We start from the raw sequence: 15,647 nt of genomic DNA, 5'->3' as shown, positions 1-15,647 counted from the left end.
GTGGAACCAGGAACAGGACAGTGACTCAGATGATGAGGATAACTGGAGATGCATCGTGGGACGACCAACAGTCAGAGCCAGTGAGCGGATCCAGAGTCAGCTGAGCCCAGACGCCTTGGAGTTCTATCCGGAGGAAAGAGACGGTCAAGATGAAGAGGATTTTGCGGAGCAGCCTGCAACAATAGAGGACAATGGGACAGTGTCAGAGAATGGCGAGACATCTGGAGCTGAAGAAGAGGATGAGCCCGATGACGACAAGAGCCCGGAAGATGCCTTGCAGCCTCCACCAGAAGATGCCTTGCAGCCTCCTCCAGGGGAAGCTGTGCAGCCTGCCAGAGAAAAAGCATATCCTTTGAGAAATAGAAAACCTACACCAGTGTTTACTTATCACAGACTAGGGCAGCCTAGTGTGTCTGGTAGATAAGCAAATCAGACAAGTCAGTATAAATAAATAAATTTAAAAAAAAATTTAAAAAAACAAAAACAAAAAAAAAACAAAAACAAAAAACTTTTGACATGTTACAATTGTTATAGCTATGTGATTTTAGTTGTCCTGTGATCACCAGACATAGAGTTACTGTAGCATTGGTGTTTTAGAACACACCTGTTACCACCAGGGATATTACTATTACAAAGTTATTTGCTTTTAGTCAGATACTATAGCTCCCCGGCCTCAAGACGGACGAAGCAGTGGATTCAAGTGCACATTATTTACTGCAAACATATACCATTAATAGGAGATGTGTGTTATATGTTATGACTGATTACAGTACAGTATCCAGATTGACTCCTGCTTAGTAATAACCTATCTTTTCAATGAAAAGTTATGCAATGTGGACTGGTAGATTTGTTATGTCGGGACGCCATTATCTTTTTGAGGGGAGAGTGTGGGGTACTTGGGATTTAGTAGCCCCCCATCTATTTTTTATTTTATATACACTGCTCAAAAAAATAAAGGGAACACATAAGCAATGCAATGTAGCTCCAAGTCAATCACACTTTTGAGATATCAACCTGTCCAGTTAGGAAGCAACACTGATTTGTGAATCAATTTCACCCGTTGGTAAATTGTCTAATTTCCACCTGGTGGAAATTAGACAATTTGCAAGACAACCCCTATAAAAGGAATGGATTTGCAGGTGGTGGCCACAGACCATTTGCCCGTCCTCATCTTTTCTGGCCGATCTTTGGTTAGTTTTTCATTTTGCTAGTGCCCTCACCACTAGAGGTGGCATGAGGCGGTATCTGCAACCTACAGAAGTTGCTCAGGTAGTGCAGCTCATCCAGGATGGCACATCAATGCGTGCTGTGGCAAGAAGATTTGATGTGTCTCCCAGCACAGTGTCCAGAGCATGGAGGAGGTACCAAGAGACAGGCCAGTACACCAGGAGACGTGGAGGGGGCCGCAGGAGGACAACAACCCCGCAGCAGGACCGCTATCTGGTCCTTTGTGCAAGGAAGAACAGGAGGAGCACTGCCGGAGCCCTACAAAACGACCTTCAACAGGCCACTAATGTGCAGGTTTTTTGCTCAAACAGTGAGAAACAGAATGCATGAGGATGGTATGAGGGCCCGACGTCCACAATCGGGGCCTGTGCTCACAGCCCAACACTGTGCAGCCCGATTGACCTTTGCCAGAGAACATCTTGGTTGGCAGATTCGCCATTGGCGCCCTGTGCTCTTCACAGATGAGAGCAGGTTCACACTGAACACATGTGACAGACGTGAGAGAGTCTGGAGACGCTGTGGAGAACGTTCTGCGGCCTGCAACATCCTCCAGCATGACCGGTTTGGTGGTGGGTCAGTGGTGGTCTGGGGAGGCATATCCTTGGAGGGCCGCACAGACCTCTACGTGCTAGCCAGAGGTACCATGACTGCCATTAGGTACCGGGATGAGATCCTCAGACCCATTGTCAGACCATATGCTGGTACAGTGAGCCCTGGGTTCCTGCTCATGCATGACAATGCTCGTCCTCATGTGGCCAGAGTGTGTCAGCAGTTCCTGTATGTCGAGGGCATTGATGCTATGGACTGGCCTGCATGTTCCCCAGACCTGAATCCAATCGAGCACCTCTGGGACATCATGTCTCGTACCATCCGCCAACGCGATGTCGCACCACAGACTGTCCAGGAGTTGACCGATGCCCTGATCCAGGTCTGGGAGGAGATCCCTCAGGAGACCATCCGTCGTCTCATCAGGAGCATGCCCAGACGTTGTAGGGAGTGCATACAGGCACGTGGAGGCCACACACACTACTTAGCCTCATTTTGAATCGTCTTGAAGAATTTCCACAGAAGTTGGATCAGCCTTTGTTCTCATTTTCCACTTTGATTTTGAGTATGATTCTGAATCCAGACCTTAATGGGCTAATGATTTTGATTTCCATTGATCATTCTTAGGTTATTTTGCTCTAAACACATTGCTCTGTCTAATAAATAAAGATTTTCAGCTGAAATATTTCATTCATCGAGGTCTATATTGTGTTTTTAGGTGTTCCCTTTATTTTTTTGAGCAGTGTACTTACCTTCATTGACCACTCACTACTAGTAAAGAGGGAATTGTCTGCTGTGTTGTTGTGATAGCCGGTTCTCGCCACATGAGGGCACTGCAGGTTAATTGCTTCTAGCCTGTGTGACGTAGTGCTGGCTCTCGCGGTGCACTCTGGGACATTCGGGTAGAATCGTCAGATGAGTGTTGCCGTTCGTATAGTGAGCCATGGTCTGAAAACGTGTCCTCTGTAATGTCTATTTGACAGGTAAGCAGACTAGTTAGACATATGGAATTAGGATGGTGATTAAATATGATGGGTAGGTGGGATATGGATGCCTATTAGAAATACCCACGAAGGGACTTTCATATTTATTTTGATAACGTCATATCACTGGCTAACGTTAGCTAGATTGCTAGCGAGTTGCTAACGTTAGCATAGCCATAGCTCCCGCGGTCTGAACCCATTGTTCTGTAGCTTGGCTTTGACATTGTCTGTATGTGTGATTAGTCTTCCTTTACTATGTTTGGTGTCTCCACACTGTGTAAATATGAAGGTAGGCCTATGTGTGTTGCTATTTTGATCCCCCCATGTTCCGTAACGTTATATACTGTTTAGCTTTGCTAACGGTAGGCTAGACTAATGTGAATTTATGGAAGAATATATTTGGTGCTCTTATTGTGTATAAATTGGAGATGAGTGTTGCCGTTCGTATAGTGAGCCATGCTCTGAAAACGTGTCCTCTGTAATGTCTATTTGACAGATGGAGTAAAACAACAAAAACACCAGCCCTTGTAAGTGTCATTCTTATCAAGTGTGCTACACATAGACCAACCCCCGTCCGTTCTACCGGTGCCTTCCCTGGGTCAGCGTCCCGTGGGCTCTCTCCACCCTCACACTCCCCCTCGCAACCCTGGGTGGCTTCTGGATCCAGGCCGGAGGAGGAGCCCATGCAGTTGGGTCGGTCACGGCTCCCGCTGGAGGTTAGGGAGCAGAGGATGCGTGGCCACCTCTGCCTCTACTGCGGGAGGTCGGGCCACTACATCAAGGCCTGCCCGACTCGCCCAAAAAGACCCGGCTCACTAGTGAGCCTGACGACCCTTCCTCAGCCCCAGCCCAAGAAGGAGCACAACCACCTTTTTCCGGTCACTCACCTGGGGTAACGACTCACTGTCTGTTGGTGCACTCCTGGATTCGGGGGCGGACGAGTGTTTGATGGACATCTCGCTGGCCCGGCAGGCCGGCATTCCACTCATCCCCCTAGACACACCCCTCACAGCCCAAGCCCTAGATGGTCGTTCACTTGGTAAGATCACACATAGCACTGCTTCCCTCACCCTCACCCTTTCGGGTAATCACGTGGAAGCTATCCGTTTCTTGGTTTTGCGCGCCCCTGGTGTTAGGAAGACCGTGGTTGGAACAGCACGATCCCTACATCTCTTGGTCTACTGGGCGGATTTTGGGTTGGAGCGTTGCGTGTCATGCCAACTGCCTTCGCTCCGCCCACTCCCCGTCCAGCGGCCTCAGACCCGTGCCTCCTCCCACGGATCTCACTGGTGTTCCTCCCACTTATCACGATTTAGCCCCTGTATTTAGTAAAGACAGTGCACTTTCCCTCCCCCCTCACCGTCCCTATGATTGTGCCATAGATCTCTTTCCCGGGGCCGCCCTTCCCACCGGTCGGTTGTATAACCACTCCGTCCCGGAGAAGGAGGCTATGCGCAATTATATCACAGAGTCCCTGGCCTCAGGAATCATAAGGCCCTCGTCTCCCCCGGTGGCAGCGGGCTTCTTTTTTGTGGCAAAGAAGGAGGGCAGCCTGAGGCCTTACATAGATTATCGAATGCTAAATAACATCACGGTGAAAAATAAATATCCACTCCCCCTTATGAGTTCCACGTTCGAGCCACTCACTCACGCCACGGTGTTCACGAAGCTGGACCTGCGCAGCGCGTACCACCTGATGCGCATCCGGGAAGGGGATGAATGGAAGACGGCCTTCAACACCCACCTAGGGCATTTCGAATACCTCGTTATGCCCTTCGGCCTCACCAACGCCCCGGCCGTCTTCCAGGCGTTGGTCAACGACGTGCTCCGGGACATGCTGAACACGTTCGCGGTGGTGTACCTGGATGACATCCTCGTGTTCTCCAGGACTGAGGAGGAACACCACCAGCATGTCCGCCTGGTCCTCCAACGGCTGCTGGAGAACAGGCTCTTCGTGAAAGCCGAGAAGTGCGTGTTCCACTCCGCCTCCATGGAGTTCCTTGGCCACATCGTGGAGAAGGGGCTCGTCCGCACTGACCCCAGGAAGACCCGAGCGGTGGAGGAGTGGGCACGGCCCACTAACAGGACGCAACTCCAGCGCTTCCTGGGGTTTGCAAACTTCTACCGGCGCTTCATCAGGGGGTTCAGCCGTATGGCCGCCCCCTCACTGCACTCACCTCCAACCTCCGCCCCTTCTCCTGGACCTCAGAGGCAGAAGCCGCCTTTTGGCCCTGAAGAGGCTGTTCACAACGGCTCCGGTGCTCGCCCACCCGGACCCGTGCAGGCAGTTCATCGTGGAGGTGGACGCATCGGACACGGGCATCGGAGCCGTCCTCTCCCAGCGGTCGGAGGAGGACCAGAAGATCCACCCGTGCGCCTTCTTCTCCCGGCGTTTCAGTCCTGCGGAGAAGAATTACGACATCGGCAACAGGGAGTTGCTGGCCGTCCACGCCAGCCTAGAGGAGTGGAGACGCTGGCTGGAGGGAGCAGGGCAGCCGTTCATCGTATGGTCCGATCACAAGAACCTGACCTACGTGCGGACGGCTAAGAGGCTCAACCCCAGGCAGGCGCGCTGGGCTCTCTTCTTCAGCCAGTTCGACTTCACCCTCACCTACCGCCCAGGCACCAAGAACGTCAGGGCAGACGCCCTCTCCCGTCTGTTTCCCGAGGGGTCCCCTGACGCCCCAGACACCATCCTTCCCCCGGCCCGGGTGGTGGGTGTCGTCACCTGGGCCATCGGTGGTGAGAAGGGCCCAGCGCGCCCAACCCGACCCACGCAATGGACCGCGGAACCGGCTATTTGTGCCTCCCTGTGTCCGGCCCCAGGTGCTGGAGTGGGGCCACTCCAGCCATCTTGCCTGCCACCCCGGTGTCTACCGAACGGCGGCCTTCATCCGCAGGGGTTTCTGGTGGCCCACCATGGAGGCAGACACCAGAGAGTTCGTGGCAGCCTGCACCACCTGCGCCCGCAGCAAGGCTCTCCATCGCCCTCCAGCAGGTCTCCTGCGCCCCCTTCCTGTCCCCGGCCGACCTTGGTCCCACATTGCAATGGACTTTGTAACTGGCCTCCCCGTGTCCCAAGGCAATGACACCATTCTGACCATTGTCGACCGGTTTTCCAAGGCCGTCCACTTTGTTGCCCTCACCAAACTCCCCTCTGCAGCCGAGACAGCGGACCTTCTCGTCTCCCACGTCGTCCGACCCCATGGGATTCCCCTGGACATTGTCTCTGACCGTGGTCCCCAGTTCACTTCGAAGGTATGGCAGGCCTTCTGTAAGGGGATTGGGGCCACGGTCAGCCTCTCCTCCGGGTATCACCCCCAGACCAATGGGCAGGCAGAGCGGGCCAATCAAGCCCTGGAGGCGGCTTTGCGTTGCGTTACCACCAGCAACCCCGCCTCCTGGAGCAAGTACCTGCCCTGGGTGGAGTACTCGCTCAACTCCATGGAGAGTTCGGCTACCGGTTTGTCCCCCTTCGAGTGTTCTCTTGGCTATCAACCTCCTCTGTTCCCCCATCAGGAGTTGGAGGTGGCGGTCCCGTCCACGAGGGCCCATCTTGTTTGGAAGACCGCCCGGGCCGCTCTGTTGCGAGCTACAGAGCGGGCCCGGCGCAGCGCCAACCGGCGGAGAGTGCCGGCTCCAGCTTATCGACCTGGCCAGAAGGTATGGCTCCTGGCCCGGGACCTGCCCTTCCCTACCCTCAACCGGAAGCTGGCTCCCCGCTACGTCGGTCCCTACACCATCGACCGCATCGTCAACCCTTCGGCGGTGCGTCTCCATCTCCCTACCTCACTCAAGATCCATCCCGTTTTCCATGTCTCGCGCCTCAAACCGGTAGCCACCAGCCCCCTGTCTCCCCGTGACCAAGCTCCTCCACCCCCCAGGATCCTCGACGGTGGTGACATGGTCTGGGATGTCGACCAGCTGCTCGCCGTACGCCGCCGGGGGCGTGGGTACCAATACCTGGTGGACTGGGTTGGCTATGGGCCCGAGGACCGCAGCTGGGTTCCCCGGTCCTACCTGGCCGACCCCGCACTCCTGGAGGAGTTCTATCGGGCCCACCCCAACGCCATCGGACGGTCGCCCGGTGTCTCCCGTAGGAGGGGGGGTCCTGTTGTGGTTACACCGCCCCGAGCTGCCTCCCCGGCACATTCAAGCCACTCCCCCAGCTCGGACGTGCCGGAAACATCCCGAGCGCTGCACTGCACCAGGTGTTTGCCATCATCCATCAGGCACACCTGTGGCAATCAGGCAGCCTTCTACAAGAAGCCTCCCAGAACGTCTCTCTGTGCTTCGACGTACTGAACCCTGCGGTAAAGTTCTGACAAGCCCTCCAGCGTTCCTTGCATTCTGTTTATTCCCCAGTGTCTTACCTTCCTGTCTCTGTTTCCTCCCAAGACTCTACCTCCGCGATTTCCACGGCTCCCCGCGTCTCCCTCGTCCCCAGCGACCTTCACGTTTTCTCCCCGGACCTCTCCTGCGATCTCCCCCCTTGTCCCTCTATCTGGACCCCTCCTTTCGGACTCGACTTCCCGGATCTCGGACCTGGACTTTCTCGGACAACCCCTCTTGGATCACGGACTGGACTTTCTTGCCAGGTGCACGCACATTTTTTCAACACCTCCTGGTCATTTACATACCGCACCACACATAGGCTAAAAACACTCACGCATAGTTATACACGCAAACCACGGGACACCACACATAGTTTATTCACACATCCCACTAACAGAACGCCTTTTTCACCATACATTTCCCTCCAACAATAAAATGACCGGGCGGCATCTCGGTGGCCTTCTAAGGCTCGTAAAAATCAAATTAACAATCGAAAAAATAGCCAACATTAGTCCAACTCACCGAACAGCGGGCGACGGAGTTCTGCCGGACTCCGTCGAAAAGAGAGAATGGAGCTCCGCCTCTAAATATAAACTGGGAAATATGACACCACCTCCGGTAGATGGCACGCTCTCCGGAAAAGGCGGCCCCCCACGCCGTTGTCACGGGAAACGTGACGCGACATCCGGCAAACGAGCGCCCTCCCCATAGACGGAAAAAAACAGAAAGGGGGAGAAAAAAAGAAAAAAAAAAGACAAAAGGGGACAGTGTGTTTTTTCCAGAGACGGGTTAGGGTTACAGTTACAGGACCGTGTGTCCGAGGAAAGTGACGTGTTGTTGACAAAATTGGAGTTTGGAGAGAGTAGCTTGGTGACCTTCTTGGGCCAGATGGCGTAAGAGAGAGACCGAGTCACGGCTGCACTGCGTTGTGGTGGGGGCACAAAGCAGGAGGTCGTCGACGTACTGCCATAGGGTTGAGCCGCGCGTCAGCGTAAGTGTGCTAAGGCTGTCTCGAAGCGCCCCGTTGTAGATCGTGGGGCTTTCACAATAGCCCTGACACAGCCTTGTCCATGTGTAAGGCCGACCGTCAAATAGGAACGCAAACCAGAACAGGGACGCTGAAGAAAGCGTTGGCAAGGTCCACAACGGTAAACCGCCGTGCAGAAGGGGGAACCTGAGACATAAGGGTGTAGGGATTGGGGACGCAGGGCGTGCGGGCCCTGACAGCTGCATTTACTGCCTGAAGGTCTTGAACGAACCTCCATTCAGTGGGCTGTCCGGGTGGGCGTATCTTCTTCGCGGGGAAGATGGGAGTGGAAACCGGGGAGGTGGGGCAAGGGACAATTATGCCCTTGACACGCAAGGCATTGAATACAGGGCAGATGCCATTAACCGCTTCCGGTTTCAAAGGGTACTGAGGTTGGTGGGGACGGAAGTCGGATTTCGGGGTAATGATGACGGGCTCACAATTATGTATGAGACCTACATCCTATTTCCCGTCAGCCCAAAGATGGGAGGGGATGTTGTGAAGCTGCGGAGCAAGTGCAGTGTGTGTGTGTGTGCCAGTGTATGGGCCTCAGTCACTGATGGTGAGGGGGCGGAAAGAGCCAACATTCGTGGCGTCACAGCAACGGTGGCGCTGACGTCTACCCGGTATAATTTTAGTGAGGGGGATCAGTCGCGTGAAGAGTCGGCGGGAAGCCAATCTGACGCCAGAGAAGCTTGTCGCACGAGTGGACCCGTATCTGTCCACTGGGAACCCCGTGGTTTTACCAAGGAGACGTGCGGGACCGAGTCATCAACCGAAAACAACGCAGTTTGGTCGGTGTCTAATGTACACGTGACATGAGCGGTGCAGTGTAGGTTGTCTGCTGTCATGTAGGTCGATGCGTCCCCTGTTGTGGTGTGTGAGCAAGGGAGCAGAGCCACTGTGTGTATTGGGAGGCGGTAGGAGCCCACATGTAGACCCGTAGAGGGAGGGCGGGCTTATGTGTATGCAAAAAAATTTCGCTGCTGGTAACGAAGTGATGTACAGCCCTGATGAGGTGGAAACAACAAAGATGCCCAGTTGGATCATGCCATCTCTATCCAACAATTTAAATGGGCAGTTATCAGAAATTAAAACAGGCAATTTTGTTGATGAGCTGTCATCCAGGCAAACAAGCGCACAGGAACGGATAATGGCTCCGTGACACACGTACCACTCGCAACAGTGGAGAGGACCGTTTGGCCGCTCCGTGTTAACCGTGGCCGGCCGATAGGCGGTTCTCACCACCGTTCGTGTGGCTCCCGTGTCTAACAAGAAAGGCAGCCCAGCATTTGCAAGACGCAAGGTTATCATTGGCAGTTTTCGGAAAGCCAGCTCATGAGATACATACTGTCCAACTGGGGAAGCTAACAGCAAAGCAGAGTCTTCATTGCAAATCAGTGTATTTGGTTGTGTCTGTGCATTCATACGACCTGATGTGGCAGCAGATGTGTCCAGGACCCCCACCTCCTCCTCCCGTGTCGCCTGTCAGTCCGAACCCCGGTATGAGCCTCCCCGTGGGGCCCACTGGTTGTGAGGTCCGTTGCTCCATCCTCGGCCTCTTCCGCGCCTTTGGTTGATGCCCTTGACGGAGTGGACAGTCTTCAGCCCAGTGACCGGGCTGGCCACATGTGAAGCAGCAGTCGTCACCCGGTTGGGGGCCGCTGGGCTGGGCGTGTTGTCACGGGTTCTGACATCGTGAATGGTCCCCGGGTCTGTCCTGTTGCACAGGTTAGTAGGGTGAAGGAAGCCGCTGCGGCACCATGGAGGAGAGAGAGAGAGGTGCGATGTTTGTCCTGAGCCTGACTTGCCTTCTGTTCTTCTTCCTTTTTCTGCATTTGATCGTGGGCATGATCAGCATGTCTCAGCAAGTCTTCCAGTCGTCTCTTTCCGTATCCTACGCAGTGTGTTTCTATGACTTTCCTAACTCCGTCCTGCAGGCCGACCAGGAAATGTTTGCAGAGGTGAGTGTTGTGGTTACACCGCCCCGAGCTGCCTCCCCGGCACGTTCAAGCCACTCCCCCAGCTCGGACGTGCCGGAAACATCCGAGCGCTCGGCTCGCGCTCTGAGGAGACGAGCGCTGCACTGCACCAGGTGTTTGCCATCATCCATCAGGCACACCTGTGGAAATCAGGCAGCCTTCTACAAGAAGCCTCCCAGAACGTCTCTCTGTGCTTCGACGTACTGAACCCTGAGGTAAAGTTCTGACAAGCCCTCCAGCGTTCCTTGCATTCTGTTTATTCCCCAGTGTCTTATCTTCGTGTCTCTGTTTCCTCCCAAGACTCTCCCTCCGCGATTTCCACGGCTCCCCGCGTCTCCCTCGTCCCCAGCGACCTTCACGTTTTCTCCCCGGACCTCTCCTGCGATCTCCCCCCTTGTCCCTCTATCTGGACCCCTCCTTTCGGACTCGACTTCCCGGATCTCGGACCTGGACTTTCTCGGACAACCCCTCTTGGATCACGGACTGAACTTTCTTGCCAGGTGCACGCACATTTTTTCAACACCTCCTGGTCATTTACATACCACACCACACATAGGCTAAAAACACTCACACATAGTTATACACGCAAACCACGGGACACCACACATAGTTTATTCACACATCCCACTAACAGAACGCCTTTTTCACCATACATTTCCCTCCCACAATAAAACCCCCCTTTGTAGATTTAGAAGTCATCTCGTGTCTGTCTGTCTTGGGTTTCGCCACACGGGTCAGGTTCTGGTGCGCGAGCACAACAGAACGTCGGCGCCATTATGGACCCAGGCAAACCCAAGGAGCGGACGGTCCCTGTGACGCCCCAGAGCCCCGTCCCCCTAGAGGCAGTAGTAAGAAGTCACAGTTGCCAACTTGCCTCTCTCCGCTCAGAGCTCACTACTGCCTTCACTCGTGTCACCGCAGAGATCAGCGATCTTCAGTCCGGCTCCCAGGCCGTGACGAGCGCGTTAGATGCCCTCACCGCACAGATCGCTGCACTCTCCACAGCGGTCTCCAGGATGAGCGACCACCCTGCCCTGGCCTCGGTCTCTGCCCCCAGCTCGGCCTTCTGTTTCCCCGTTCCTGGTCCCGACGTTCCCCCTCCTCCGAGTCAACCCCCACTGGACCCCTGGTGCGAGCCTAACCTCCCCTGCCCGAAGGCCTTCGGTGGGGAGTTCGAGCTGTGCAGGGGTTTCCTTGGTCAGTGTGAGCTCCTGTTCAAACACCAGCCAGCCAGGTATAGGACAGGAGAGACCAAGGCAGCCCTTGTCATGTCCCTCCTCACCGGCAAAGCCCTCAGCTGGGCCATAGCGGCGGTAGGCCTTACCGAGCAGCTCGCCTCGGACTATGGTGCCTTCCGCCGCGAGTTCAATCTGGTGTTCGACCACCCAGCTGACGGGCAGGACGCTGCCGGCCGCCTCCATTCCATCCAACAGGGAGCCAGGTCGGTGGCAGATTATTCCTTGTAGGTAAGGATACTCGCGGCAGACAGTGGGTGGGATGACAAAGCGCTCAAGAGCGCGTACAGGAGGGGGCTGAGCGACCCGTTCAAAGATCTCATCGTTCGGGACCGCCCTGCCTCCTTCAACGAACTCGTCACCCTCGCCCTCCAGATGGACGAACGGCTGCAGGAGCGGCCCCAGGAACGCGCCCCGCGCGCTGGCCCCTCCCATAGACTAACCCCCGTCCGTTCTACCGGTGCCTTCCCTGGGTCAGCGTCCCGTGGGCTCTCTCCACCCTCACACTCCCCCTCGCAACCCTGGGTGGCTTCTGGATCCAGGCCGGAGGAGGAGCCCATGCAGTTGGGTCGGTCACGGCTCCCGCTGGAGGTTAGGGAGCAGAGGATGCGTGGCCACCTCTGCCTCTACTGCGGGAGGTCGGGCCACTACATCAAGGCCTGCCCGACTCGCCCAAAAAGGCCCGGCTCACTAGTGAGGGGTGTCCTAGTGAGCCTGACGACCCTTCCTCAGCCCCAGCCCAAGAAGGAGCACAACCACCTTTTTCCGGTCACTCTCACCTGGGGTAACGACTCACTGTCTGTTGGTGCACTCCTGGATTTGGGGGCGGATGAGTGTTTGATGGACATCTCGCTGGCCCGGCAGGCCGGCATTCCACTCGTCCCCCTAGACACACCCCTCACAGCCCAAGCCCTAGATGGTCGTTCACTTGGTAAGATCACACATAGCACTGCTTCCCTCACCCTCACCCTTTCGGGTAATCACGTGGAAGCTATCCGTTTCTTGGTTTTGCACGCCCCCACAGCGCCCCTGGTGTTAGGAAGACCGTGGTTGGAACGGCACGATCCCTACATCTCTTGGTCTACTGGGCGGATTTTGGGTTGGAGCGTTGCGTGTCATGCCAACTGCCTTCGCTCCGCCCACTCCCCGTCCAGCGGCCTCAGACCCGTGCCTCCTCCCACGGATCTCACTGGTGTTCCTCCCATTTATCACGATTTAGCCCCTGTATTTAGTAAAGACAGTGCACTTTCCCTCCCCCCTCACCGTCCCTATGATTGTGCCATAGATCTCTTTCCCGGGGCCGCCCTTCCCACCGGTCGGTTGTATAACCTCTCCGTCCCGGAGAAGGACGCTATGCGCAATTATATCACATAGTCCCTGGCCTCAGGAATCATAAGGCCCTCGTCTTCCCCGGTGGCAGCGGACTTCTTTTTTGTGGCAAAGAAGGAGGGCAGCCTGAGGCCTTACATAGATTATCGAATGCTAAATAACATCACGGTGAAAAATAAATATCCACTCCCCCTTATGAGTTCCACGTTCGAGCCACTCACTCACGCCACGGTGTTCACGAAGCTGGACCTGCGCAGCGCGTACCACCTGGTGCGCATCCGGGAAGGGGATGAATGGAAGACGGCCTTCAACACCCACCTAAGGCATTTCGAATACCTCGTTATGCCCTTCGGCCTCACCAACGCCCCGGCCGTCTTCCAGGCGTTGGTCAACGACGTGCTCCGGGACATGCTGAACACGTTCGCGGTGGTGTACCTTGATGACATCCTCGTGTTCTCCAGGACTGAGGAGGAACACCACCAGCATGTCCGCCTGGTCCTCCAACGGCTGCTGGAGAACAGGCTCTTCGTGAAAGCCGAGAAGTGCGTGTTCCACTCCGCCTCCGTGGAGTTCCTTGGCCACATCGTGGAGAAGGGGCTCGTCCGCACTGACCCCAGGAAGACCCGAGCGGTGGAGGAGTGGGCACGGCCCACTAACAGGACGCAACTCCAGCGCTTCCTGGGGTTTGCAAACTTCTACCGGCGCTTCATCAGGGGGTTCAGCCGTGTGGCCGCCCCCCTCACTGCACTCACCTCCAACCTCCGCCCCTTCTCCTGGACCACGGAGGCAGAAGCCGCCTTTTGGCCCTGAAGAGGCTGTTCACAACGGCTCCGGTGCTCGCCCACCCGGACCCGTGCAGGCAGTTCATCGTGGAGGTGGACGCATCGGACACGGGCATCGGAGCCGTCCTCTCCCAGCGGTCGGAGGAGGACCAGAAGATCCACCCGTGCGCCTTCTTCTCCCGGCGTTTCAGTCCTGCGGAGAAGAATTACGACATCGGCAACAGGGAGTTGCTGGCCGTCCACGCCGCCCTAGAGGAGTGGAGACACTGGCTGGAGGGAGCAGGGCAGCCGTTCATCGTATGGTCCGATCACAAGAACCTGACCTACGTGCGGACGGCTAAGAGGCTCAACCCCAGGCAGGCGCGCTGGGCTCTCTTCTTCAGCCGGTTCGACTTCACCCTCACCTACCGCCCGGGCACCAATAACGTCAGGGCAGACGCCCTCTCCCGTCTGTTTCCCGAGGGGTCCCATGACGCCCCAGACACCATCCTTCCCCCGGACCGGGTGGTGGGTGTCGTCACCTGGGCCATCGAATCGGTGGTGAGAAGGGCCCGGCGCGCCCAGCCCGACCCAGGCAATGGACCCCGGAACCGGCTATTTGTGCCTCCCTGTGTCCGGTCCCAGGTGCTGGAGTGGGGCCACTCCAGCCATCTTGCCTGCCACCCCGGTGTCTACTGAACGGCGGCCTTCATCCGCAGGGGTTTCTGGTGGCCCACCATGGAGGCAGACACCAGAGAGTTCGTGGCAGCCTGCACCACCTGCGCCCGCAGCAAGGCTCTCCATCGCCCTCCAGCAGGTCTCCTGCGCCCCCTTCCTGTCCCCGGCCGACCTTGGTCCCACATTGCAATGGACTTTGTAACTGGCCTCCCCGTGTCGCAAGGCAATGACACCATTCTGACCATTGTCGACCGGTTTTCCAAGGCCGTCCACTTTGTTGCCCTCACCAAACTCCCCTCTGCAGCCGAGACGGCGGACCTTCTCGTCTCCCACGTCGTCCGACCCCATGGGATTCCCCTGGACATTGTCTCTGACCGTGGTCCCCAGTTCACTTCGAAGGTATGGCAGGCCTTCTGTAAGGGGATTGGGGCCACGGTCAGCCTCTCCTCCGGGTATCACCCCCAGACCAATGGGCAGGCAGAGCGGGCCAATCAAGCCCTGGAGGCGGCTTTGCCTTGTGTTACCACCATCAACCCCGCCTCCTGGAGCAAGTACCTGCCCTGGGTGGAGTACTCGCTCAACTCCATAGAGAGTTCGGCTACCGGTTTGTCTCCCTTCGAGTGTTCTCTTGGCTATCAACCTCCTCTGTTCCCCCATCAGGAGTTGGAGGTGGCGGTCCCGTCCACGAGGGCCAATCTCCGCCGATGTCGGCGCGTTTGGAAGAACGCCCGGGCCGCTGTGTTGCGAGCTACAGAGCGGGCCCGGCGCAGCGCCAACCGGCGGAGAGTGCCGGCTCCAGCTTATCGACCTGGCCAGAAGGTATGGCTCCTGGCCCGGGAACTACCCTTCCCTACCCTCAACCGGAAGCTGGCTCCCCGCTACGTCGGTCCCTACACCATCGACCGCATCGTCAACCCTTCGGCGGTGCGTCTCCATCTCCCTACCTCACTCAAGATCCATCCCGTCTCCATGTCTCGCGCCTCAAACCGGTAGCCACCAGCCCCCTGTCTCCCCCTGTCCAAGCTCCTCCACCCCCCAGGGTCCTCGACGGTGGTGACATGGTCTGGGATGTCGACCAGCTGCTCGCCGTACGCAGCTGGGGGCGTGGGTACCAATACCTGGTGGACTGGGTTGGCTATGGGCCCGAGGACCGCAGCTGGGTTCCCCGGTCCTACCTGGCCGACCCCGCACTCCTGGAGGAGTTCTATCGGGCCCACCCCAACGCCATCGGACGGTCGCCCGGTGTCTCCCGTAGGAGGGGGGGTCCTGTTGTGGTGACACCGCCCCGAGCTGCCTCCCCGGCACGTTCAAGCCACTCCCCCAGCTCGGACGTGCCGGAAACATCCGAGCGCTCGGCTCGCGCTCTGAGGAGACGAGCGCTGCACTGCACCAGGTGTTTGCCATCATCCATCAGGCACACCTGTGGCAATCAGGCAGCCTTCTACAAGAAGCCTCCCAGAACGTCTCTCTGTGCTTCGACGTACTGAACCCTGCGGTAAAGTTCTGACAAGCCCTCCAGCGTTCCTTGCATTCTGTTTATTCCC

This window comes from Lampris incognitus, unplaced genomic scaffold (genome assembly GCF_029633865.1).
Source record: "Lampris incognitus isolate fLamInc1 unplaced genomic scaffold, fLamInc1.hap2 scaffold_48, whole genome shotgun sequence".
Taxonomy (NCBI): domain Eukaryota; kingdom Metazoa; phylum Chordata; class Actinopteri; order Lampriformes; family Lampridae; genus Lampris; species Lampris incognitus.
The sequence above is the reverse complement of the archived record's forward strand: the minus strand, read 5'-3'. Positions refer to the sequence as shown.